Source organism: Stomoxys calcitrans, chromosome 2 (assembly GCF_963082655.1).
Source record: "Stomoxys calcitrans chromosome 2, idStoCalc2.1, whole genome shotgun sequence".
NCBI lineage: Eukaryota > Metazoa > Arthropoda > Insecta > Diptera > Muscidae > Stomoxys > Stomoxys calcitrans.
Window position 1 is genome coordinate 35,319,820 of NC_081553.1, and position 24,912 is coordinate 35,344,731.

General features: G+C 39.2%; 1 protein-coding gene across 1 annotated transcript in view; it reads left to right on the forward strand.

The window, feature by feature from the left end:
* LOC106080989 (alpha-2C adrenergic receptor) overlaps positions 1–24,912 on the forward strand; it is a 595,036-nt gene that overhangs the window by 234,632 nt on the left and 335,492 nt on the right. The window lies entirely within an intron of this gene.

A 24,912-nucleotide genomic window follows, 5' to 3' on the forward strand; every position in this document is an offset into this window, starting at 1 on the left:
TCCACGGCTTGTGTTTATGCAAGTCCCAGGAACGCTGTGGAAATTCAGGCCAGATGGGGCGCCAAATAGTCCACCTCCTTCCATAGTTACCCCAGAAATATTTCATCAGGTCCTAGGACTAAAATGGTTTGAACCTCCTTAAGGATTCCTTTAACATAAATTCTATAATGATAAGCCTTCGATCAAGATGATTATTCCAAGACTTCATTGTCTCTGTGAGTCCTGTCGTATGTTGTGGAAAATTCGTTTTTATCAAAAGCCTTAAACTGAACCGATTTTGATGAAATTTTGCATACGTATAGGACGTCAAATAAAACGTCTGGTGCATCTTTGCAAAGTTTGGACCATTATCGTGGCTACTATGGTTTTAAAGGCCATATCGGGTGAAAGCTATATATGAAAGCTATGTCTTAATCTATTCGATTGTGTTCAAAATCAACTGCGTTCGTCCTTGGACTAAAAAAAAGTGACTTGTGCAAAAATCCTTGAAAATCGGGCATTAAATTCGACCTGTACCTTGATTACAAGGTTACGGACGTAGCTAAATCGAATCAGGAAGTGATTCTAATCCGATCGGTTATCTCATCGACGGGTCTAGCTCTTCGGAGGCCACCGTAGCGCAGAGGTTTGCATGTCCGGCTATGACGCTGAACGCCTGGGTTTGAATCCCGGCGAGACCAACACAAAAAATTTTCAGTGGTGGCTTTTCCCTCCTAATGCTGACAAGATATGTGAGGTACTATGCCATGTAAAACTTCTCTCCAAAGAGGTGTCGCACTGCGGCACGCCGTTCGGGATCGGCTGTAAAAGGAAGGCCCCTTATCATTGAGCTTAAACTTGAATCGAGCTTAAACTTGAAGTTTGCCCCTGTTCTTTAGAAGTGCACGATACCGAATAGAGTCGACTAAAGCCAAAATATCGCTGGCTACGTAGACATCTATACGGGCATCTACCAGACTAATGTAACCTTAATGAAGATTTATTTCACAGATTTCTCTAATAGAACTACAATAAAGCTGCCTTAAATTTCGTGATTACGGCCGGTGGATTTACGAGTGTACTCTAAGGAATTGGAACTCGAGAAATTGGACAATTGACTGTAGTATCTATCCAAACCCCTGCAATAAAAGCAGTGAAGAAAGGGCTAAGTTACAATGCTTTAACCACGGTGGTTATAAATGTCTTAACTTGGCAAAATTTGATGTAGCTGCTAGAGGGTGTAAATCTAAATGGCATGCCAAGTTTCAGCACAATCTCGTAGCAATTTAGGCTTCAAGGAGTCAAATCGACAGGTTTTTTATATACCACTAGCTGATCCGGCCCCCCGCTGCGCCTTATTTTGGGGTATTGGCTATAAAAACTATGAATATTTAGTTAACCTCTCTTTAAGACCCAAATTGTCTTGGTGAGCAAATACGTCCTATTTGGGTGGTGGGACTTCCGCTAGACAGTTGGCCCCTAATGTTGATATCAGATCCGTGGTCTACTCCCACATACCATTAATTTGAGCCTCATATTTCCATAGTCGGCAAACATGACCGGCTGGGGGCCTGTTTTTTGGGGGATGGGCGGCCACTCAATGAGTTGTCCTTGAAAATATATATCGGATTCGTGTTCCACTTTAAAAACCCTCTGATTTGAGCCTCATATTGCAAAAGTCAGCATATACTTTCTATTTGGGTGGTGTTGTGGGGGTGGCGTGGCCCCGTAGACACTTTTCCCGAATATTGATATGAAATTCGTGCTTTACTCCCAAAGGCCTTTCATTTGAGCCCCATATTGCTATGGTCGTAAATTTGTCCCCTTTGGGGCATGTTTTTGGTGAGAGGCGGCCCCCCAAATACTTGGTCTCATATTTGAATATCAGATTCGTATTCTACATTCAAATACCTTTTATTTAAGCCCCATATTCCTATGATCAGTAAATAAGTCCTGTTTGGGGGGTGTTTTGGGAAAGAGGTGGACCCCGAGAAACGTGGTCCCACATTTGGATATCAGATTCGTATTCTACTCGCAAATACCTTTCATTTGAGTCCCATATTGCCATGGTCGGTAAATATGTCCGATTTAGGGGTGTTTTGGGGTTGGGGTGGTCCCCCTAGCACTTGGTCCGACAATTGGATATCAGATACGTTTTCTTATTGAAAATACCTTCCATTTGAGTCCCATATTGTCGTGATTGGCCTAAATATATGTTTGGTAGGTTTTAGGGTGGGGCAGCCCCCCTAGGTACCCCATTCGAAATTTGGATACCAATTTTTTTTTATGGTACTATATGAGAGCACACAAAATTTCGCTTAAATCGCACCACCCATCTCCGAGATCTGACGTTTCTGAAAATTAGGGTAAGGGGGAGGGTCCACCCCCCTTCAGATATCAAAAAATGTAGTACCCTATTTTCCCTACGGGGTCATTATGCACCATCTGTAGAAATTTTAAGAAAATCGGTTCAGTCGTTTCTGAGTCTATAAGGAACACACAAACATATTGGGTTGCCCAAAAAGTAATTGCGGATTTTTCATATAGTCGGCGTTGACAAATTTTTTAACAGCTTGTGACTCTGTAATTGCATTCTTTCTTCTGCCAGTTATCAGCTGTTACTTTTAGCTTGCTTTTGAAAAAAATGTAAAAAAAGTATATTTGATAAAAGTTCATTCTAAGTTTTATTAAAAATGCATTTAAAATAAAAAAAAATGCATTTAAAATGCATTTCTTTTAAAAAATCCGCAATTACTTTTTGGGCAACCCAATACAAACAAACAAACACAAATTGATTTTTATATATAACATAATCTAATTAATAAAAAATTTTAAGCGGATGTATTAATGCGACCTCTAACGTGGTTTCCACAGAGGGACGGACGATCATGGCTTTACTTGATATGGTCACATATCAACATTTTGAGGTGTTACAAATGGAAAGATTAGATTATTGACGCCACATCCACTTTAAATATCATGACGACCCAGAATTTATATACCCTGAGTGTCGCAGATCGTCATTTAAAAGTGTCTAGATAACTTAATCCTCCATCTTATGCAAAGTTCTTCATAACTTTTTGTTTCGCCTGTAGGGTGTAAATGTTTTGAAAAGAACATCCAACAAATTGCATTGTCGCTTTCGTTGCCGTTGTCGTCGTCGTCGTCGTCATCGTCATCGACATCCATACAACCCTAACGTCCTTGGTTGTCGTGCTTATTTGCCATTCAAAGGCAATTGAGAAACATTCTGCCACCTACATTGGCGGGATTGAAAACTACAACAACAACAACAGCAACAACAAAAATGCACACAACAGCACAACAAGAGCGAGAGATGGGTCATGAAACTTTATTTTGATGGCTGGAAATAAAGTTTATTAGTTTCAGTTGGAGATTTCCGTTAATAAAAACTCACGCTCATTCACACACACACACACTCAACCATACATGCCCTCTCACACTCCCATGCTAACTTAACTCTCAAATGAATGGTACACACAAGAGAATTAAGAACATAAACTGAATGAACACTGCCACTGTGCATTTCATTGAGTAGAAAGAGCAATGGGAGCGAGAAAGAGAGGCAAGGAGAGGTAGTATAGTGGATTTCTTTTGCCCATGTTTGTATGACATTTTCAAGAAATTAATAGAAATTAAAACGCACAAAACATGAAATAAAAGCAATTAAGTGAGTGCTTGATACGATCGACTACTGGGAAAATGTTAAATGTTTTCCATTTTTGCTTGCATGTGACAGTGTTTACAGTGTTTGCCAGTGATTACTTTTCACAATTTAGGTCAATGGAATTAGCCAAGTTAAAGAAATGGTACTCAATTAAAATGGACATGTTGACGACATTGGAAATGGAAAAATGCCGCAAATCTTAGGCATAAATGTTTAAACTATTAAATAAATGATGAGGTAATTAGGAAGAATTTTCTTTTATTATGCCTAGCACCACAATGATGGCATGTTGGTAGAAGTGATTTTTATGAAGATTTAATGGCTAAAAGTTATTTAAGTAATATTGTATTGTATTGGGTAGCCCAAAGTATTGGGTTGCCCAAAAAGTAATTGCGGATTTTTTAAAAGAAAGTAAATGCATTTTTAATTATACTTAGAATGAACTTTAATCAAATGTACTTTCTTTACACTTTTTTTCTAAAGCATGCTAAAAGTAACAGCTGATAACTGACAGAAGAAAGAATGCAATTACAGAGTCACTAGCTGTGAAAAAATTTGTCAACGCCGACTATATGAAAAATCCGCAATTACTTTTTGGGCAACCCATAGTTTGAGAATGTTCGGGTTGACATGGAAATTTTTTACAGTGAGTTGTATGGGATAAATCGATATCTTTGGACATAGCTTCAATCTACAACGATCTCACTATTTGAGGTTTTGATCCAAAAAGGATCATTTGTTACCCAATATCGAAGATATTTAGAGCTGTCGGGTTTTGTTGTACCCACCGCCGATGGAAGGGTGTATAGAGGTTTTGTCATTTCGTGTGTCACATATCAAAATATGAATTTCCGGCCGTACAAAGTATACATATTCTTGATCATTGAAAAATTCGTAGACTATATAGCAATGTCTGTCCGTCTTCTTCAATCACGCAGCAGTCTTTAACAAACAGAATCCGGTTTAAGAAATCGGTTTATATGGGAGCAATATAAGGTTATAAATCGATTGAGACTGTACTGGGGGGGGTTGTTGGAAGTCATAACAAAACATTCCGTGTAAATTTTCAACTAAATCGCATAATAATTGCGGCTTCCAGGGCCTCAAGACGTCAAATCGGGAGATCGATATAAAGGGTGATTTTTTTGAGGTTAGGATTTTCATGCATTAGTATTTGACAGATCACGTGGGATTTCAGACATGGTGTCAAAGAGAAAGATGCTCAGTATGCTTTGACATTTCATCATGAATAGACTTACTAACGAGCAACGCTTGCAAATCATTGAATTTTATTACCAAAATCAGTGTTCGGTTCGAAATGTGTTCATTCACCGTAACGTTGCGTCCAACAGCATCTTTGAAAAAATACGGTCCAATGATTCCACCAGCGTACAAACCACACCAAACAGTGCATTTTTCGGGATGCATGGGCAGTTCTTGAACGGCTTCTGGTTGCTCTTCACTCCAAATGCGGCAATTTTGCTTATTTACGTAGCCATTCAACCAGAAATGAGCCTCATCGCTGAACAAAATTTGTCAAAATTTGAACACATTTCGAACCGAACACTGATTTTGGTAATAAAATTCAATGATTTGCAAGCGTTGCTCGTTAGTAAGTCTATTCATGATGAAATGTCAAAGCATACTGAGCATCTTTCTCTTTGACACCATGTCTGAAATCCCACGTGATCTGTCAAATACTAATGCATGAAAATCCTAACCTCAAAAAAATCACCCTTTATATGTCAGCCATATCAGGTTATAGACCGATTTGGTTCATAATTGGCATAGTTATAAGAAGTCCAAACAAAACACCTCGTGCAAAATTTCAGCCAAAGCGGATAAGATTTTCCCCTTCCAGAGACTCAAGATGTCTAATCAGGAAATCGGTTAAAATGGCAGCTTTACCAGGTTATAAATCGTTTTGAACCATACTTAGCACAGTTGTCGAAAGTCACACCAATACGATATGTGCAAAGTTTCAGCCAAATCGGATAAAAATTGCGCCCTCTAGAGGCTCAAAAAGTCATGATCCGAGATCGGTTCTGTTTACAATCCCAACCGACCTACACTAAAAGGAAACAGAATCCGGTTTAAGAAAACGATTTATATGGGAGCAATATCCGGTTATAAATCGATTGAGACTGTACTTGGCGCGGTTGTTGGAAGTCATAATCAAACACTTCGTGTAAATTTTCAACTAAATCGCATAACAATTGCGGCTTCCAGGGCCTCAAGACGTCAAATTCCCGATCGATATATATGTCAGCCATATCAGGTTATAGACCGATTTTGTGAATAATTGGCATGGTTATAAAAAGTCCAAACAAAACACACCGTGCAAAATTTCAGCCAAAGCGGATAAGATTTTCGCCCTCCATAGGCTCAAGAAGTCTAATCAGGAAATCGGTTTAAATGGCAGCTTTACCAGGTTATAAATCGTTTTGAACCATACTTAGCACAGTTGTCGAAAGTCACACCAATACGATATGTGCAAAGTTTCAGCCAAATCGGATAAAAATTGCGCCCTCTAGAGGCTCAAAAAGTCATGATCCGAGATCGGTTCTGTTTACAATCCCAACCGACCTACACTAAAAGGAAAATTTTTTTGCAAAACTTCAAGCGCCTAGCCTTACTCTAGAAAAGTAATCGTGCTTTCGTTAGTCAAGCAGATGGACATGACTAAATTAACTTAAAATGTCAAGACGGTTAAGAATTTATATACTTTTTTGGGTCTCAGATCAATATCTTGATGAGTTACAAACGGAATGACAAAATTACTTTACCCTATTCTATAGTAGAGGGTATAAATAGGAAGATTCGCTGAACAATTGACAGCGTGTTGAAGATTTCATCGCGTTCCTCGTCGAATCAAACCCGTCTAATCCACATATCTGAGGTGACTCCCCAGAGACACATCTGCAAGATCACCGAGATCGGAGAAAAACCGCCTCGCTAGAATAGAAAGTCTATGCCCCTGTAATCCCGGGCTTCTGACTTTGCCCCTCTCTCTCTGTCCTGAAGGGGACGAGCTATGAAAAATATAAGAAGGATAGGAATAGAAGAAGGAACAAGTAAAATCGTGCTAAGTTCGGCCGGGCCGAATCTTATATACCCTCCACCATGGATCGCATATGTCGAGTTCTTTTCCCGGCATCTCTTCTTTGGCAAAAAAAGGATATAAGAAAAGATTTGCTCTGCTATTAGAGCGATATCAAGATATGGTCCGGTTTGGACCACAATTAAATTATATGTTGGAGACCTGTGTAAAATATCAGCCAATTCGAATAAGAATTGCGCCCTTTGTGGGCTCAAGAAGTAAAATAGAGAGATCGATTTATATGGGAGCTATATCAGGCTATAAACCGATTCAGACCATAATAAACACGTATGTTAATGGTCATGAGAGAATCCGTCGTACAAAATTTTAGGCAAATCGGATAATAATTGCGACCTCTAGAGGCTCAAGAAGCCAAGATCCCAGATCGGTTTATATGGCAGCTATATCAGGTTATGAACCGATTTAAACCATATTTGGCACAGTTATTGGATATCATAACAAAATACTACGTGCCAAAATTCATTCAAATTGGATAAGAATTGCGCCCTCTAGAGGCTCAAGAAGTCAAGACCCAAGATCGGTTTATATGACAGCTATATCAGGTTATGGACTGATTTGAACCATACTCGGCACAGTTGTTGGATATCGTAACAAAACACGTCGTGCAAAATTTCATTCCAATCGGATAAGAATTGCGCACTCTAGAGGCTCAAGAAGTCAAGACCCAAGATCGGTTTATATGGCAGCTGTATCAGGTTATGGACCGATTTGAACCATACTTGGCACAGTTGTTGGGTATTATAACAAAACACGTCGTGCAAAATTTCATTCCAATCGGATAAGAATTGCGCACTCTAGAGGCTCAAGAAGTCAAGACCCCAGATCGGTTTATATGGCAGCTATATCAGGTTATGGACCGATTTGAACCATACTTATCACAGTTGTTGGATGTCATAACAAAACACGTCGTGCAAAATTTCATCCCAATCGGATAAGAATTGCGCACTCTAGAGGCTCAAGAAGTCAAGACCCAAGATCGGTTTATATGGCAGCTATATCAGGTTATGGACCGATTTGAACCATACTTATCACAGTTGTTGGATGTCATAACAAAACACGTCGTGCAAAATTTCATCCCAATCGGATAAGAATTGCGCACTCTAGAGGCTCAAGAAGTCAAGACCCAAGATCGGTTTATATGGCAGCTATATCAAAACATGGACCGATATGGCCCATTTACAATACCAACCGACCTACACTAATAAGAAGTATTTGTGCAAAATTTCAAGCGCCTAGCTTTACTCCTTCGGAAGTTAGCGTGCTTTCGACAGACAGACGGACGGACGGACGGACGGACATGGCTAGATCGACATAAAATTTCACGACGATCAAGAATATATATACTTTATGGGGTCTCAGACGAATATTTCGAGTAGTTACAAACAGAATGACGAAATTAGTATACCCCCCATCTTATGGTGGAGGGTATAAAAAGGGTCATCAGGCCACCACGCAAGAGCTTCCCCAAAGCCCAAGCCCACGTTCACTCTATATATTTACTCGGCAATTGCCAAACATTGGTGCTCCGCGTCTGCGCTTGCATGACAGCATGTTGAAAATTTCATCGCATCCATCGTCGAACCCGCCTTACCCACCTATCTGAGGAAACTCCTCAGAGACACAACTGCAAGTTCGCCTAGATCAATTACTTGCTTAGGTGTATGTCCATAGTGGTATGGGGCAGATTAATATCCGAACCCTCTTTTCAACCTTTAGACTTTCATGGGAAGGAGAAGAGGGAAAATGAGGAATCACAATAGACCTTAATCTGACCAACGTGGATATCTAGATGACTAATGTCTTGGCAGCATCCTCCGCCAAACCTAATCTAACCTAACCTTTTCATAATCTCGCTGATTGTAGAGAATAATCTGCCTCGAATCAATAGGACGACGTTTCGTTTAACACCAGCTTCCAGAGAATCAGTGAAAACACCCTCCTTGAGGCGTACCCCTTGTCACTCACCTTCTGACCATATTTTCACCCAAGTCCTCATTAATAGACCTGTCTCAAAGCATATTATCCGTCCAACAGAAGACAATGGGATGGATCCCGGTTTGGTCCAGGGAGGCGACTATAGACCCTTTCTTCTTGAGCCTCTAGAGGGCGCAATTATTATCTGATTTGGCTGAAATTTGGCATGAAGTGTTTTGGTTTAACCATGAACAATTGTGCCAATTAAGGTTCAAATTGGTTCATAACCTGATATAGCTCTCATATGATCCGCTTTCGGATCTTGATTTCTCCAGCCTCTAGAGGGCGCACTTTTTATCCGATTTGGCTGAAATTTGGCATGAAGTGTTTCGTTCTAACTTTTAACAACCGAGCCAAGTATGGTTCAAATCGCCTTGTAACCTAGTCTAGCTCACATATTACCGATCTCTTATCTTGACTTCTTGAGCCTCTAGAGGGCGCTTTATTATCCGATTTGGCTGAAATTTTGCGCAAAGTTTTATGGTTTGACTGTTTAGAACTGTGCTGAGTATGACCTAAACCAGTTCACAACCTGATATAGCTCCCATATAGAGCAATCTCCCGTTTACTCTATATTTTACTTTCTGAGCCTCTAGAGGGCGCAGTTCTCATTCGATTTGGTTGAAATTTAAACGACGACTTATTGTATGATCTTTAACATACGTGTTAAATATGGTCTGTATCGGTCCATAACCTGATAAAGTTTATATACAGATCTCCCGATTTTATTTCTTAAGCCACTATAGGGAGCAATTCTTATCCGATTTGGCTGAAATTTTGCACTAAGAATTCTACTTCCCAAACCAAATATGGCCCCATTCGGTTCATAAATTGGCAATTGGCATAGCAATTCTAATCCATTATTCTTTGTTTACCTATAAAGAGATATCGGCCAAAGATCTAGACAGATGCGATCCATGTGGGAGGGTTTAAAAGATTCGACTGGGCCGAACTTGGCACGCTTTTACTTGTTATTTGGGTTTTTTTTTAAACCCTAAGCCCGCCAACCACTGACCACTTTCATATAAATTCAAATACAGGGTTAGTACAGAACCTTCTAATAATTTATGCGTTCAAGGCAAACATATTTCTTCGTTATTTCATCTTTTTATCTAAATTTAGCATTTGGTCATTTCCAGAGTGGTGGTGGACCAAAGGAAATTTCCATCATTGAATGCTAATGTTAACATTACAAGAACCTCTTGGGAGCGAGAGGAGTATATGAAAGAACATGTAAGTGTATGTGTGTGCTGTGTGCTTGCCACAGCAAGAGCGTCAGTATACATGTAATTGTGTTCGTATTTCCTACAATTTTCCTCTCAAGGATATCAAGTGTCATTTACATTTTTGACATGTAAGCAAGAAGAAAAAAAAAAAAAAAGAGGAAAACCGGCAGCAGTAGTACAACATCCGTTACACACTGCTACCCCTTAGAGAGACACAGAGCGGGGGACATGGGGAGGGGTAAAGAGGCAGCTAACAGTAATATGAGCTTGTCACACACACAATGAGGAAAAAAATTCTCCCGAGTGTAAAGGCAAGGGGGGGCGGGGTGTGCGTAGAGCTGAAACAACAACTGAGATTCCAGAAAGAAAATTTAATTTATTTTGTCCGGTGAGTAAAAGAGAAAATGAGATTCAAGCAAACAAAATAAATAATAAATGAAAAATTCCTCTTTTTCCATTTTTGTTTTTTTTTTGTTTTTCAATTTTCGTTGGTATGAATGACGCCTTCACACAAAATATTCTCCATTAAAGTTGTATTTGTCGGGCGAAATAAATGACATTCTAGTCGAAAAGCATGCAAGGCAGTGTGTGAGATGGGAGGGGGGGGGCGAGGGGGGGGGTAGTGGTAAGAGTGAAATCCCTGCCATAGTATTGTATTTCCTTTGATTCCATTTGATTTCACTTTAATTTGTTTTCGCTTGTCGCTTGCTGACATTGAGTTCTGCCAATGCAAAAAAAAACGTGCCATAAATTTTATGACAATTCATCATATCTAGTTTTTTGAGCTTTATTACAAAAACTCGTCATAAATAGTTGAGATTCTCTATATTTTTTTTCTCTCTCTCTCTCTTTGTCTTTTGCACAAATCAAAAGAAAATCATGGGATATCCTTTCTGACAAGCACTTGACCTTGGCCTTTTGCTCAATGCTTTATATACTTTATACGAAATTGTGTTTGTTTTTTTACAGTTATGACCAAAGAAGTGCACATGGGTATTACAAACTAAGAGGTTATAGTAAAGTGGGTTAAATTTTGAAAAATTTTCATTTGAAACATAATTGAGATGATATCCCTGGTAACAGAAGTTATATAGACTTCTTTATGCATGGTTCCAAACTAGATGACCTCTGAAAACTGTATCAAGCGGAGATCCTTGTAATTAAAAAAGCAGTGAAATCGCTAATATCATATCGAATATATTGGGTTGCCCAAAAAGTAATTGCGGATTTTTCATATAGTCGACGTTGACAAATTTTTTCAACGGCTTGTGACTCTGTAATTGCATTCTTTCTTCTGTCAGTTATCAGCTGTTACTTTTAGTTTGCTTTAGAAAAAAGTGAAAAAAGTTATTTTAAAAAATCCGCAATTACTTTTTGGGCAACTCAATACTTTCAGACAGCCAGTCAGCCATTAAATCTCTGGGGAAGATATTTCTAAATTCAAGATCGCATATCGGTTTATATGGCAGCTATATCAGGTTATGAACCGATTTGAACCTTATTTGGCACAGTTGTTAGACATCATAACAAAATACTTCGTGCAAAATTTCATTCCAATCGGATTAGAATTGCGCCCTCTAGAGGCTTTAGAAGTCAAGACCCACGATCGGATTATATGGCAACTATATCTGGTTATGGACCGATTTAAATCATACTTGGCACAGTTGTTGGATATCATAACAAAACACGTTGTGCGAAATTTCATTCCAATCGAAATAGAATTTCGGCCTCTAGAGACTCAAGAAGTCAAGACCCAAGATCGGTCTATATGGCAGCTATGACAGGTTATGGACCGATTTAAACCATACTTGGCACATTTGTTGGAAATCATAACAAAAAACACGTTGTGCGAAATTTCATTCCAATCGGATTAGAATTGCGGCTTCTAGAGGCTCAAGAAGTCAAAACCCCAGATCGGTCTCTATGGCAGCTTATGGACCGATTTAAACCATACTTGGCACAGTTGTTGGATATCATAACAAAACAGGAAGTGCGAAATTTCATTCCAATCGAAATAGAATTTCGGCCTCTAGAGGCTCAAGAAGTCAAGACCCAAGATCGGTTTATAAGGCAGCTATATCAAAATATGGACCGATATGGCCCATTTACAATCCCAACCGACCTACACTAATAAGAAATATTTGTGCAAAATTTCGAGCGGCTAGCTTTACTCCTTCAAAAGTTAGCGTGCTTTCGACAGACAGACGGACGGTCGGACGGACGGACGGACATGGCTAGATCGACATAAAAGGTTTCGACGATCAAGAATATATATACTACATAGGGTCTCAGACGAGCATTTCGGGGAGTTACAAACAGAATAACGAAATTAGTATACCCCCATCCTATGATGGAGGGTATAAAATGAAATTGTTCCGCTTTGTTTGGTAGTTTGCTTGTCTGTTCCGTATGGACTCAAAAACGGCTGACTTGATTTGCATGACATTTTCACAGATAGTAGAGTTTGAGCCCACGGTGAAAATACCACATTTTTTTGATATCCGAAGGGGGGGGATATCCCTCCCCCTTACCCAAATTTTCAAAAACGCCAGATTTCGAAAATGGATGCACCGATTTAAGCGAAATTGTGTATGCCACCTTACGGTATCCCAAAAAACACGAAATTGGTATAAAATTTTAGGGTCATATAACCTGGGCGGACGCCCCATCTCAAAACCCACGTGAAAGGACATATTTATGGATGGGGACAATATGGGTATCAAATGAAATGTATTTAAGAGTAGAGTACGAATTTGGCATTAAAATGTCACCTTAAAAGTCGGGGTGTCCCCCACCCCCCAAAAAAAAACCCAACAGGACACTTTCACCGCTTAGGGCAATATGGGTATCACATGGAAAGTATTTAAGAGTAGAGTACGAACTATGGTATAAAAATTTCACCCAAAGGGTTCGGGAGGTCAACCACCCAAAAAAAAAACCCCAACACGACACTTCACCGCTTTGGGCAATAGGGGTATCAAATGAAAGGTATTTGGAAGTCGAATACACATCTGTTATAAGAATTTGGTGCGAGGTGTCTACGGGGCCTCCCCAACCCCAAAATCACTCCCAAAGCAGGCACGAATGTCGAACGTCACAAAATGGGTATCAAATGAAAGGTCTTTGAAAGTTGACTACGAGTCCGGAACCCGTCAACCCATTAAATACCCTTTAATAGGACGTGTAATTCAATCGGGAAAGTACGGGAATTGAAAGAAAGGTTAACTGCAGTAAAGCTCGTGTCTTAAAATGATGTAAGGGTTCAAGTAACTAGGTCACATCGTATCTTTTAACAGGACATGTAGATAACGACAATAAAAGACACAAATAATTTGAGTTTGGGGTCTTAGCGCCGAAGGGACCTACCCTCTACTCCCAACAACTGTGCCCAGTACGATCCAAATCGGTCTACGACCTGATATAGCTGCCATATAAACCAATTTCCCGATTTGACTTCTTGATGGATGGGGGTACACTAATTTCGTCATTCTGTTCGTACCTACTCGAAATATTCGTCTGAGACCGCATATTCTTGATCGTCGTGACATTTTATGTCGATCTAGCCATGTCCGTCCGTCTGTCTGTCGAAAGCACGCTAACTTCCGAAGGAGTAAAGTTAGCCGCTTGAAATTTTGCACAAATACTTCTTATTAGTGTAGGTCGGTTGGTATTGTAAATGGGCCATATCGGTCCATGTTTTGATATAGCTGCCATATAAACCGATTTTGGGTCTTGACTTCTTGAGCCTCTAGAGGGCGAAATTCTTATCCGATTGGAATGAAATTTTGCACGACGTGTTTTGTTATAACATTCAACAACTGTGTCAAGTATGGTTCAAATCGGTCCATAACCTGATATAGCTGCCATATAAACCGATCTTGGGTCTTGACTTCTTAAGCCTCTAGAGTGCGCAATTCTTATCCGATTTGAATGAAATTTTGTACGACGTGTTTTGTTATGATATTCAACAAATGTGATGAGTATGGTTTAAATCGGTCCATAACCTGATATAGCTGCCATATAAACCGATCTTGGGTCTCGACTTCTTGAGCCTCTAGAGGGCGCAGCTCTTATCCGAATGGAATGAAATTTTGTACGACGTGTTTTGTTAGGATATTCAACAAATGTGCCGAGTATGGTTTAAATCGGTCCATAACCTGATATAGCTGCCATATAAACCGATCTAGGGTCTTGACTACTTGAGCCTCTAGAGTGCGCAATTCTTATCCGAATGGAATGAAATTTTGCACGACGTGTTTTGTTACTGTATCCTACAACTGTGCTAAGTATGGTTCAAATCGGATGATAACCTGATATAGCTGCCATATAAACCGATCTTGGGTCCTGACTTCTTGAGTTTCTAGAGGGCACAATTCTTATCCGATTTTATTGAAATTTTTCACGTAGTGTTTTGGTATCACTTCCAACAACAACGCTAAGTATGGTTTACGTCGGTTCATGTTTTGATATAGCTGCCATATAAACCGATCTGGGGTCTTGACTTCTTGAGCCTCTAGAGGGCGCAGTTCTTATCCGATTGGAATGAAATTTTGCACGACGTGTTTTGTTATGACATTCAACAACTGTGCCGAGTATGGTTCAAATCGGTCCATAACCTGATATAGCTGCCATATAGACCGATCTTGGGTCTTGACTTCTTGAGCCTCTCGAGGGCGAAATTCTTATCCGATTGGAATGAAATTTTGCACGACGTGTTTTGTTATGACATTCAACAACTGTGCCGAGTATGGTTCAAATCGGCTCATAACCTGATATAGCTGCCATATAAACCGATCTTGGGTCTTGACTTCTTGAGCCTCTAGAGTGCGCAATTCTTATCCGATTGGAATGAAATTTTGTACGACGTGTTTTGTTATGATATTCAACAAATGTGCCGAGTATGGTTTAAATCGGTCCATAACCTGATATAGCTGTCATATAAACCGATCTTGGGTCTCGACTTCTTGAGCCTCTAGAGGGCGCAGTTCTTTTCCAAATGGAATGAAATTTTGCACTACGTGTTTTGTTATGATATCCATCAACTGTGTAAAGTATGGTTCAAATCGGTCCATGTTTTGATATAGCTGCCATATAAACCGATCTTGGGTCTTGACTTCTTGAGCCTCTAGAGGACGCAGTTCTTATCCGAATGGAATGAAATTTTGCACCACGTGTTTTGTTATGATATCAAACAACTGTACCGAGTATGGTTTAAATCGGATAATAACCTGATATAGCTGCCATATAAACTGATTTTGGGTCTTGATTTCTTGAGCCTCTGGAGGGCGCAGTTCTTATCCGATTGGAATGAAATTTTGCACCACGTGTTTTGTTATGATATCCAACAACTGTGCCGAGTATGGTTTAAATCGGATAATAACCTGATATAGCTGCCATATAAACCGATCTGGGATCTTGACTTCTTGAGCCTCTAGAGGTCCCAATTATTATCCGATTTGCCTGAAATTTTGTACAACGGATCCTCGCATGACCATCAACAGACGTGTTTATTATGATCTGCTCCCATATAAATCGATCTCTTTATTTTACTTCTTGAGCCCCAAAGGGCGCAATTCTTATTCGAATTGGCTGACATTTTACATACGTCTCCAACATATAACTTAATTGAAGTCCAAACCGGACCATATCTTGATATCGCTCTAATAAACCGATACCATAGCAAATTTTTTATTTTATCCTAAGAAGAGATGCCGGGAAAGGAACTCGACAAATGCGATTCATGGTGGAGGGTACATAAGATTCGGCCCGGCCGAACTTAGCACGCTTTTACTTGTTTTTTTTTTTTTTAATTTTTTTGGCAATTTTAAAGCCTCTACTTCTCATTAGCCACTCTAATAAAGGACCTCTACATTGGTATCTATACAAAACGATTTTACCAATAAAACAGAATGAACACTAAAACGCTGAATTTGAATTTATAAATTTCAAATAACTGTTCTGACATTCAGACGGACTTTTTTTAAGTCTCTCTGTCAAAATCGGATATGGCAGCGAATGAAGGGCATAAAGAGAAATGTATTTAAATTTCTTGAAGTATTTTTTTTTTATAAAATTTATCATACACTAATCCAAATCAAAGCAAGTTATGGGGATTTTCACAACAAAAGTCACAGATTCTAACACAAGCCTCTGTCAAATATAAGGTGTGAATTATTTCCAAAGGCATGTGATGCTGTTGTTGTAGCCACATTTCTATGTGATGGTGAGATTGGACTGTAAGTCAGCTAAACCCAGTTAAAGACCAATATATGTTTCTTCTCCTTTAGTCCCACTTTTTGTAATTAATTTTCAGCAATATTTCCTGGAACATAATTATTTTTTTAACACAACATGTTTTTCCTTTGAGCTTTCTGGTTAGCAAGTAATATCATTATCTATATACCCAATAATATCTGCCTATTATTTTTCCTTATACCCTAAGGGATTTCTAAAGGACATTGCCAAAGTGTCAATTAAATTATTTTATTGTCATTTTATTTGAAATCAGTGTCGTTCTGTGGCATTTCCTCACCACTCCCTCCCTCTCTCTCTCTCTCTCTCTCTCTCTAGCTCCCCCTGTCTTAAGCATATTAAATTAAATGTATCCCCACATCGTTGGCTGGCTTGAAATTGAAGAGTGACTGAATGACATCTCACTGTCCTTGGAGAAGTACTGTGTGCATCATTTATTATCTGTCCACAAATCAAATCAAGTCGAAAGATGTTTATCAAGACCCTTAGTGACTGTACTTCTCTATTTGGGCATAACAACAACATATGTCAAGTCAACATGTTGGCATGTCCCAAAAACACCAAAGGACAACTGCGAAAAGACCCAAACAAGTGATGTTGAAAGCATTTCCTATGGCCTCCTCGCCCTCAGCCCTTATGCTGCCTTTGGAGCATCACCTCATCTCATAAAGATGTGATCAAAACAATGTTATTACGTACAAACTCAATTTCCACTTGAATATCCTTGTTTTTGAGGCAGCATATACACGAGAAAGTGTTTTGAGTGTGCCTGAAAGTGCTGTAAGTGTAAGTGTAGATGTAAGTAAGCAAGCAAGTGCTGGTAAGGCCCATCAAACTTATGGGCACATCACTCGATTTCCATAGTCCTTCATCAATCTGCATGCATTTTGGGCCTGGCCAAAATGTTACAGTCATTTTGTTTTTTCTTTATTTTGTCATCACTACCCATCCCCATTTTCTTTGCTCTCTTCATCTTCTACAAAGTGTTGAAGTTTTTGTTTTGCTGCTCTTTAGCGTCATTTGTTTGGGTTTTGGGCAAAAAATGGCAACTTTGGCCTCGGCAACAACTTTGTGCAGCTACACTAAGAAAATGAAGTATCCTTAGAGTGAAAATTGGGACTTGATGGATATTTTATTAAAATATCTTCCTGAGCGCCCCATATGGGCTTTCTGAGGGTTATGTATGGTATGAGTTGACTTCAACTCCGCGCTGGTACTCTACTCACATTTAGACACCATATTAGGTTAGGTTAGGTTTAAGTAATAGTCTGCCATCAGACTCACTTAGACGTTTTCGTCCATTGTGATACCACAGCAACAGAAGAAGGAAGATGATTTTTAGTTCTTACCGTTGAACCATCCAGATTGCTTTAAAAAGCCCAAAAACTTGCGAATAGTCACATCCGTTAAATCAGACAGGTTCTCAAAGAAATGAGAACCCTAAGTGGAACTCCTTCTGACTGCAAGTGCGGGACACACACACAGAAGCTGCTCTATAGTCTCTTCTTCTTCGATGTCTTCAATGCATCGGCAAAAGTCCTACTGGCAACCTTCAGTCTGTCAGCATGTTTTCTGATTAGACAGTGACCTGCCATGACAGACTCAATGACTGAAACGTCTGTTCTAGGCAGTAATAGCAACACGTTAGACTTCTTCCGTCCTAGATTAGGCCACATAGTTTTGGAATGCGCAAAGCTCCCTCTTTGTGACCATCTATCATTCGTTGTCCGTCGGGACTGGTCCTGTAACCTTTGCTTACATGATGCTAGAGGCATATCTACAGATTCCAGTTCCCCTGGTATGTGTAAGGTAGCTCCTAGTTTCGAAAACTCATCCGCTTTACAATTCCTAGAGATATATCTTGGTCCCGGCACCCAAACAAGGTGAATTTTGAACTGTTCAGCCATCCCGTTGAGAAATCTGCAACAGTCGAAGGGGGTACGTACCTCAGGGATTTAATGACTGTCTGGCTGTCTGAGAAGATATCAATGTCAATCGTCGTTATGACATTATACCTTAGCCATTTCACCACTTCCTTAACTGCAAGAATCTCCGCTTGATACACACTGCAGTGGTCGGGTAACCTTTACGATATGATCAATTCTAGATCTTTAAAGCACATCACAAAGAAAATTATCTAACTTTTGTTACCAGGGATATCTTAGTTCCAATCAGTGGTAGGGTGTACTGCTGTGGAACTTCTTATCCACAAGCGGCTCAGGTAGGGTGTAATCCACACTGCATGGAACATCAGATATTGTAACAAAGAAGGACAGTATCCGTAGCCGCCTAATGACCAAAGAGAGAGTGCCCTTAGCCTCACGGCAGTGGTCCCAACAATTTGTCCAGCCACTAGTTCTGAAAGGATGTATTTTTGCAAGTTTTTTTCGTCTTCTGCACAGCAGGTTGCAAGCCGTGGAAGTCCAGCCAGTACTTTGCCCTTAGCATCAACTGCTGTAGTGTGCGCTCTGCACACGGATAGTTCATGGCTGTGACTCCCCCGTAGTCGGACTCAATCCATGAATCTTATAAAGCCTACACCATGGATCGCATTCGTCAAGTTCTTTGAATAACTTTTTCAAATACACATGAGCTATATCAAGTTATTGAGCGAAATGGACCGCACTTGTCATGTCGTACAAGTCATAGAAAAATATAACCTTCAAAATTTCGTCCAAATTGCACCCTCAAGAGGCTCAGAAGGTCAAAATGGGAGATCGGTTTATATAGCAGCTTTACCAGGGTATGGACTGGTTTTGAATCATATTTGGCACAGTTGTTAAAAGTCATGCCAAAACGACAGGTGGAAAATTTCAACCAAACTGGCGCCCTCTAGAGGCTCAAGAAGTCTTGCCCGGAGTCTAGTGGCAGCTATATCAGGTTATGAACTGAGTTAGATCATACTTAGCACAGCTGTTGGAAGTCATAACAAAGCACCTCATGCAAAATTTCAGCCAAATCGGATAAGAATTGCGCCCTATAGAGCCAGGGACGTAGCCAGGATTTAATTTTTTTTTTTTTTTTGGGGGGGGGTTCCCTAAATTTTTTTCAAAATCGAAAATGGCTAAAATTCTTCTGTTCCTGTGAAATTGGTAAAAATACTTAAATTTTTTTCGAAAATTGTAGTCGCTATAGGGTGCAGGAACTGATCCATCGGCGGTACATTTGGTCTCATGCAAAATTTCAGCCAAATCGGATAAGAATTGCGGCCTATAGAGGCTGAAGAAGTCAAGACCCAAGATTTTACATGGCAGCCAGGGACGTAGCCAGGATTTAATTTTTTTTTTTTTAGGGGGGGGGCTCACCACCTTTTTTTCAAAATTGAAAATTGCCAAAATTCTTCTGTTCCTGTGAAATTGGTAAAAATACTTCAATTTTTTTTTTCGAAAATTATAGTCGCTATAGGGTAAAGGAACTGATCCATCGGCGATACATTTGGTCATAAAGTCAGAGCTAAATTTTACACTGATTGCCAACACAGTGCAATTAAGGGCTTCGAAGGCTAGACAAAGGCAACGGCTCTTGCTGCTTAATGACGAACAAAAAGTCAAGAATACAGCCGCCTTAGAAAAATTTTAGCTTCAGTTAGGAAAGAGGTATCGCAATGAAATTTCCCACCGTCATGTTTTGGGGGAAAATTGACTTGTCGAAAGTCGGCAATTTTTTATATCCCAAAAATCAAACGAAAAAATTTCTCAAAATTCTTAGGAGTAAGATTTCAGGAATCTGTTTTAATAATCTCTTATTGCATTTGATGATTCTATAAAAAATAAATGTATGACAGCAAGTTCTATTTTATGCCAAAATCATTAAATCCAGCTTTCTTCACTAAATGGTCACAAAATATTAAGAAAATTTATTTTTTTTTTGTTGTAGGGGCTTCGGAAATAAGATTTGTATACCCACCACCGTAGGATAGGGGGTATATTCATTTAGTCATTGCGTTTGCAACACATCGAAATATTAATTTCCGACACTACAAAGTATTGGGTTGCCCAAAAAGTAATTGCGGATTTTTCATATAGTCGGCGTTAACAAATTTTTTCACAGCTTGTGACTCTGTAATTGCATTCTTTCTTCTGTCCGTTATCAGCTGTTACTTTCAGCTTGCTTTAGAAAAAAAGTGTAAAAAAATTATATCCGCAATTACTTTTTGGCCAACCCAATATAAATATTTCGGATCGTCGTAAAATTCTAAGACGATTTAACGATGTCCGTGTGTCCGTCCGTCCGTCTGTTGCAATCACTCTAGAGCCTTCACAAATTGAGATATTGACCTGAAATTTGGCAAAGATACGGTTTTTTGATGCACGCTGGTTAAGTTCTTGAACGGGCCAAATCGGACCATATTTGGATACAGCTGCTATATAGACCGATTTTCCGATAAAGGGTTAATGCCCATAAAAACTTTACTTTTTATCCGATTTTGCTGAAATTTGAAACAGTGAGTTATTTTATGCATCCCGACATTTGACCCAAATATGGTTCAGATCGGACTATATTCAGATATACCTACCATATAGACCGATCTCCAGATAAAGGGTCTGAAGCCCTTAAAAGCCTTATTTATTATCCGATTTCGCTAAAACTTAAAACAAGAGGCTATTTTAAGTTTCCCGATATCGGACCTAAATATGGTCCAGATCGGGCTATATTTAGATATAGCTGCTATATAAACCGATCCCCCGATAAGGGTTTGAAGCCCTTAAAAGCTTTATTTATTATCAGATTTCGCTGAAACTTAAAACAAGAGGCTATTTTAAGCCTCCCGACATCGGACGTAAATATGGTTCAGATCGGACTATATTAAGATATAGCTGCCATATAGACCGATCTCCCAATAAAGGGTCTGAAGACCATAGAAGCTTTTTTTATTACCCGATTTCGCTGAAATTTGAAGCAGTGAGTTATTTTAAACCTTCCGACATCTGACTTTAATATGGATTAGATCGGTCCATATTTAGATATAGCTGCTGTATTGACAGATCTTCCTATAAAGGGTCTGAAGCCCTTAAAAGCTTTATTTATTATCCGATTTCGCTGAAACTTAAAACAAGAGGCTATTTTAAGCCTCCCGACATCGGATGTAAATATGGTTCAGATCGGACTATATTAAGATATAGCTGCTATATTGACCGATCTGCCGATAAAGGGTCTGAAGCCCATAAAAGCTTTATTTTTCATCCGATTTCGCTGAAATTTGAAGCAGTGAGTTATTTTAAGCCTCCCGACGTCTAACTTTAATATGGATTAGATCGGTCCATATTTAGATATAGCTGCCCTATAGACCGATCTCCAGGCAAAGGGTCTGGAGGCCACATAAGCTTTATTTTTTACCCGACTTCGCTGAAATTTGGAATAGTGCGCAGTTTTAAGCCTCCCAACATCCGTCGCAAATATGGTACAGATCGGACTATATTTAAATATAGCTGTCATATAGACCGATCTCCTGATAAAGGGTCTAAAGCCCATAAAAGCTTTGTTTTTTATGCGATTTCGCTGAAATTTGAAACAGTGATTAGTTTGACGCCTGCCAACATAGTACCCAAATATGGTTCAGATCGGAATATATTTAGATATAGCTGTCATATTGACCGATATGCCGGTTAAGGGTCTGAAGCTCCTAAAAGCTTTATTACCCGATTTTGTTGAAATTTGAAATACAAAATTCAACTGCGGCTTATATTTATTAGACCACTCAATGACCGTGCCGAAATTGGGTGCATAAAATATCCAATTTTCACAAGATTGTGGCGAAAGGGGGTTTACATATACACCCGAGTTGGTGGGTATCCAAAGTTCTGGCCGAACTTAATGCCTTTTTACTTGTTTTTTTTTTTTTTAAAAATTGATAAAATTCAATATATTTAAAAAAATTACTAGGTCAATCGGACGGACGGACGGACATGGCTATTCAAGTTTAAGCTTAATGAAGAGGGACTTCTATTTTATAGCCGAGTCCGAACGACGTTCCTCAAAGCGACAACTCTTTGTGGGGAAATTTTAATAGCAAAGTAACTCACAAATGTCACCGCTGAGTAAGTAATGGACTAGGCAGGATTCATTCAAGCGTTCATCGTCATAAGGACTGAGACCCGAAAAAATTGTATTTATTGCCTGATTTCGCTGAAATTCTATACAATGATGTAGCGCCCATATAGACCTTAAAACAAATTTCATAAAAAAGTTCGGTTTAAATTTTAATCATCTGCAAAATCTCGTAAAAAAAAAAATTCAAAATTTTGTTAAAATTTCATTATCACAGAAAATTTGGTCCTTGAAGTTAAATTTCCATGACAAATATATTTTTCAAGTTCAGTATTTATTATTTTCAATTTTTTCAAGTGCATCTATCATTCTTTGTATTGACCCAAATTACATTTGAACGAACGAATTCGATATGCCAATGGCGCAGTGCCATTGGCACTGTCCTTCCTCTGGCTCGCATAAGGATATGCCAATGTTTAATATGTAAAAGGGAAATGTCCTATTAAGCATTATTGTGGTAAATTGATTTTATTTTCATTTGCCTCTTCTTTTAGTGGGCGACATACACAGCCAACAAAAAAGAACCGTCCCTGGCTTGCCTTGCCTGGTCTCACCTCTGGCCGTTTTGTTGGGGATATATTTTTTGATCCTGTGACTTTTATAAATGTTTTGATTGATTTGTGGTTATTTTTTTTTTTTTTTGCTTAGAGAATCAAATAAAGCGTTCGGTGGCCTTTTCTGGGCAATAATGCCAATATTTGCTTAATTTGTATGCAAATCAGATTTTATTGCTTGGGACGTGTATATCAAAAGTAATGACTTCATTTTATTTTGGTGCTTGTTCTTCGATGGCTTAGCATTGGGTTTGGAAGGGGAGACTCCTCCAAGCAATTTGGCTGTTGGTGGTCGGTAGATGGTGGATATGCTGCCATTTGGGAGTTGATAAATTGTTGTTCGTTTGTCAAACTGTTCAAATTAGATGAGCTCGCAGATGCGACAAACATTTCGTGGAATACGAAATTCATTCATTTTCTTTTCTGATTCTTCTCTGTAATTTTCTGTATTTCCAAATCACTTTGATTTGCTAAGAAATTGAAATGGTAGACATATTTCAATATTGGCGGTGGGCCAAGCCATTTGGGGGCGACATCATTTATTTTTGAATTGTCTTAAGGATGAGGCAAGTAAAGATGTGGCTTGACAAATGCGAAAATAATCCTCCAACAAGAACACAGAGTTCCAAAAACTCCATTTGAATAACAGAAACACAGAGAAGCCACATCGAAACTTTGGACTATAACTCTAGATCACCAAAGGAAATTAACAAACTAAAGCCAGTAAGGAAAGGATAAAGTTGGGCGCAGCCGACCACCGAGTCTACCTAGTAACACTTTTAATAAATAAATTTGTCTAAATCTTGTCAGATTTTAATAAAATATCACTAAAAAACGATGTAAAGTTCGACCGGGCTGAACTTTGGATACCAACCACCTCGGGTATATATTCCCAAGTCATAATCCCAAGAAAAATTCATAATGTATGCCCCCATAACAGCTTAATCGAAATATGGTCCGATTTGGACCCAATTCGGCACAAACATTGAGTGGTCTAATAAGTACAAGCCATTGTTCAATTTCGTAGAACAAAATATAGGTCTTTTTGGTAACCATATCCAAATATAGACCGATCTGAATCATATGCGACAAGGATGTCAAAAAGCCTAACATAGGTCACTGTTTCAAATTTCAGCGAAGTCGGACTATAAATGTGCTATTTATGGGGCCAAGACTTTAAATCGAGAGATCGGTCTTTATGGCAGCTATATCTAAATCTAGACCGATCTGTGCCATATTGCAGAAGGATATCGAGGGGCCGGACACAACTCACTGTCCCAAATTTTGGCGACATCCGACAACAAATGCGCCTTTTATGGGTCTAAAACCTTAAATCGAGAGATCGGTCTATATGGCAGCTATACCCAAATCTGGACCAAACTGTGCCGTATTGCAGAAAGATGTCGAGGGGCCTGACACAACTCACCGTCCCAAATTTTGGCGACATCCGACAACAAATGCGCCTTTTATGGGTCCAGAACCTTAAATCGAGGGATCGGTCTATATGGCAGATATATCCAAATCTGGACCAATCTGTGCCATATTGCAGATGGATATCAAGAAGTCTAACACAATTCACTGTCCCAAATTTTGGCAACATTGGATAATAAATGCGCCTTTTATGGGCCCAAAAACTTAAATTTCAACCAACTCGAACAAAAAATGAGGCTTGTAAGGACTCAAATCAAATCAAAATAGGGTGATCGGTTTGTATGGCAGCTATATCTAAATCTGAACCGATATGGCCAATTTGGGGGAAACCACCACTGAAAATTTTCTCTGAAGGTCATGCCAGGAATCGAACCCAGGCGTTCAGCGTCATTTGGCCGATTTTGTTGAGATTTGAAATAGGAAGTCGAACTAGGGGCACCGATATTCAAACCCAATACGGCCCATATCACACCATATGTACATTAAGCTGCCATATAGACCGATATGCCAATTGTCAAGGGCCTTAAGCCCATAACAGGCGCATTTATTATTCGATTTCGCCTCCTGACATCCGACTCAAAGACGGTTCAGATTGGGCCTTATTAAGATATAACTGTCATATGGACCGATGTATCGATT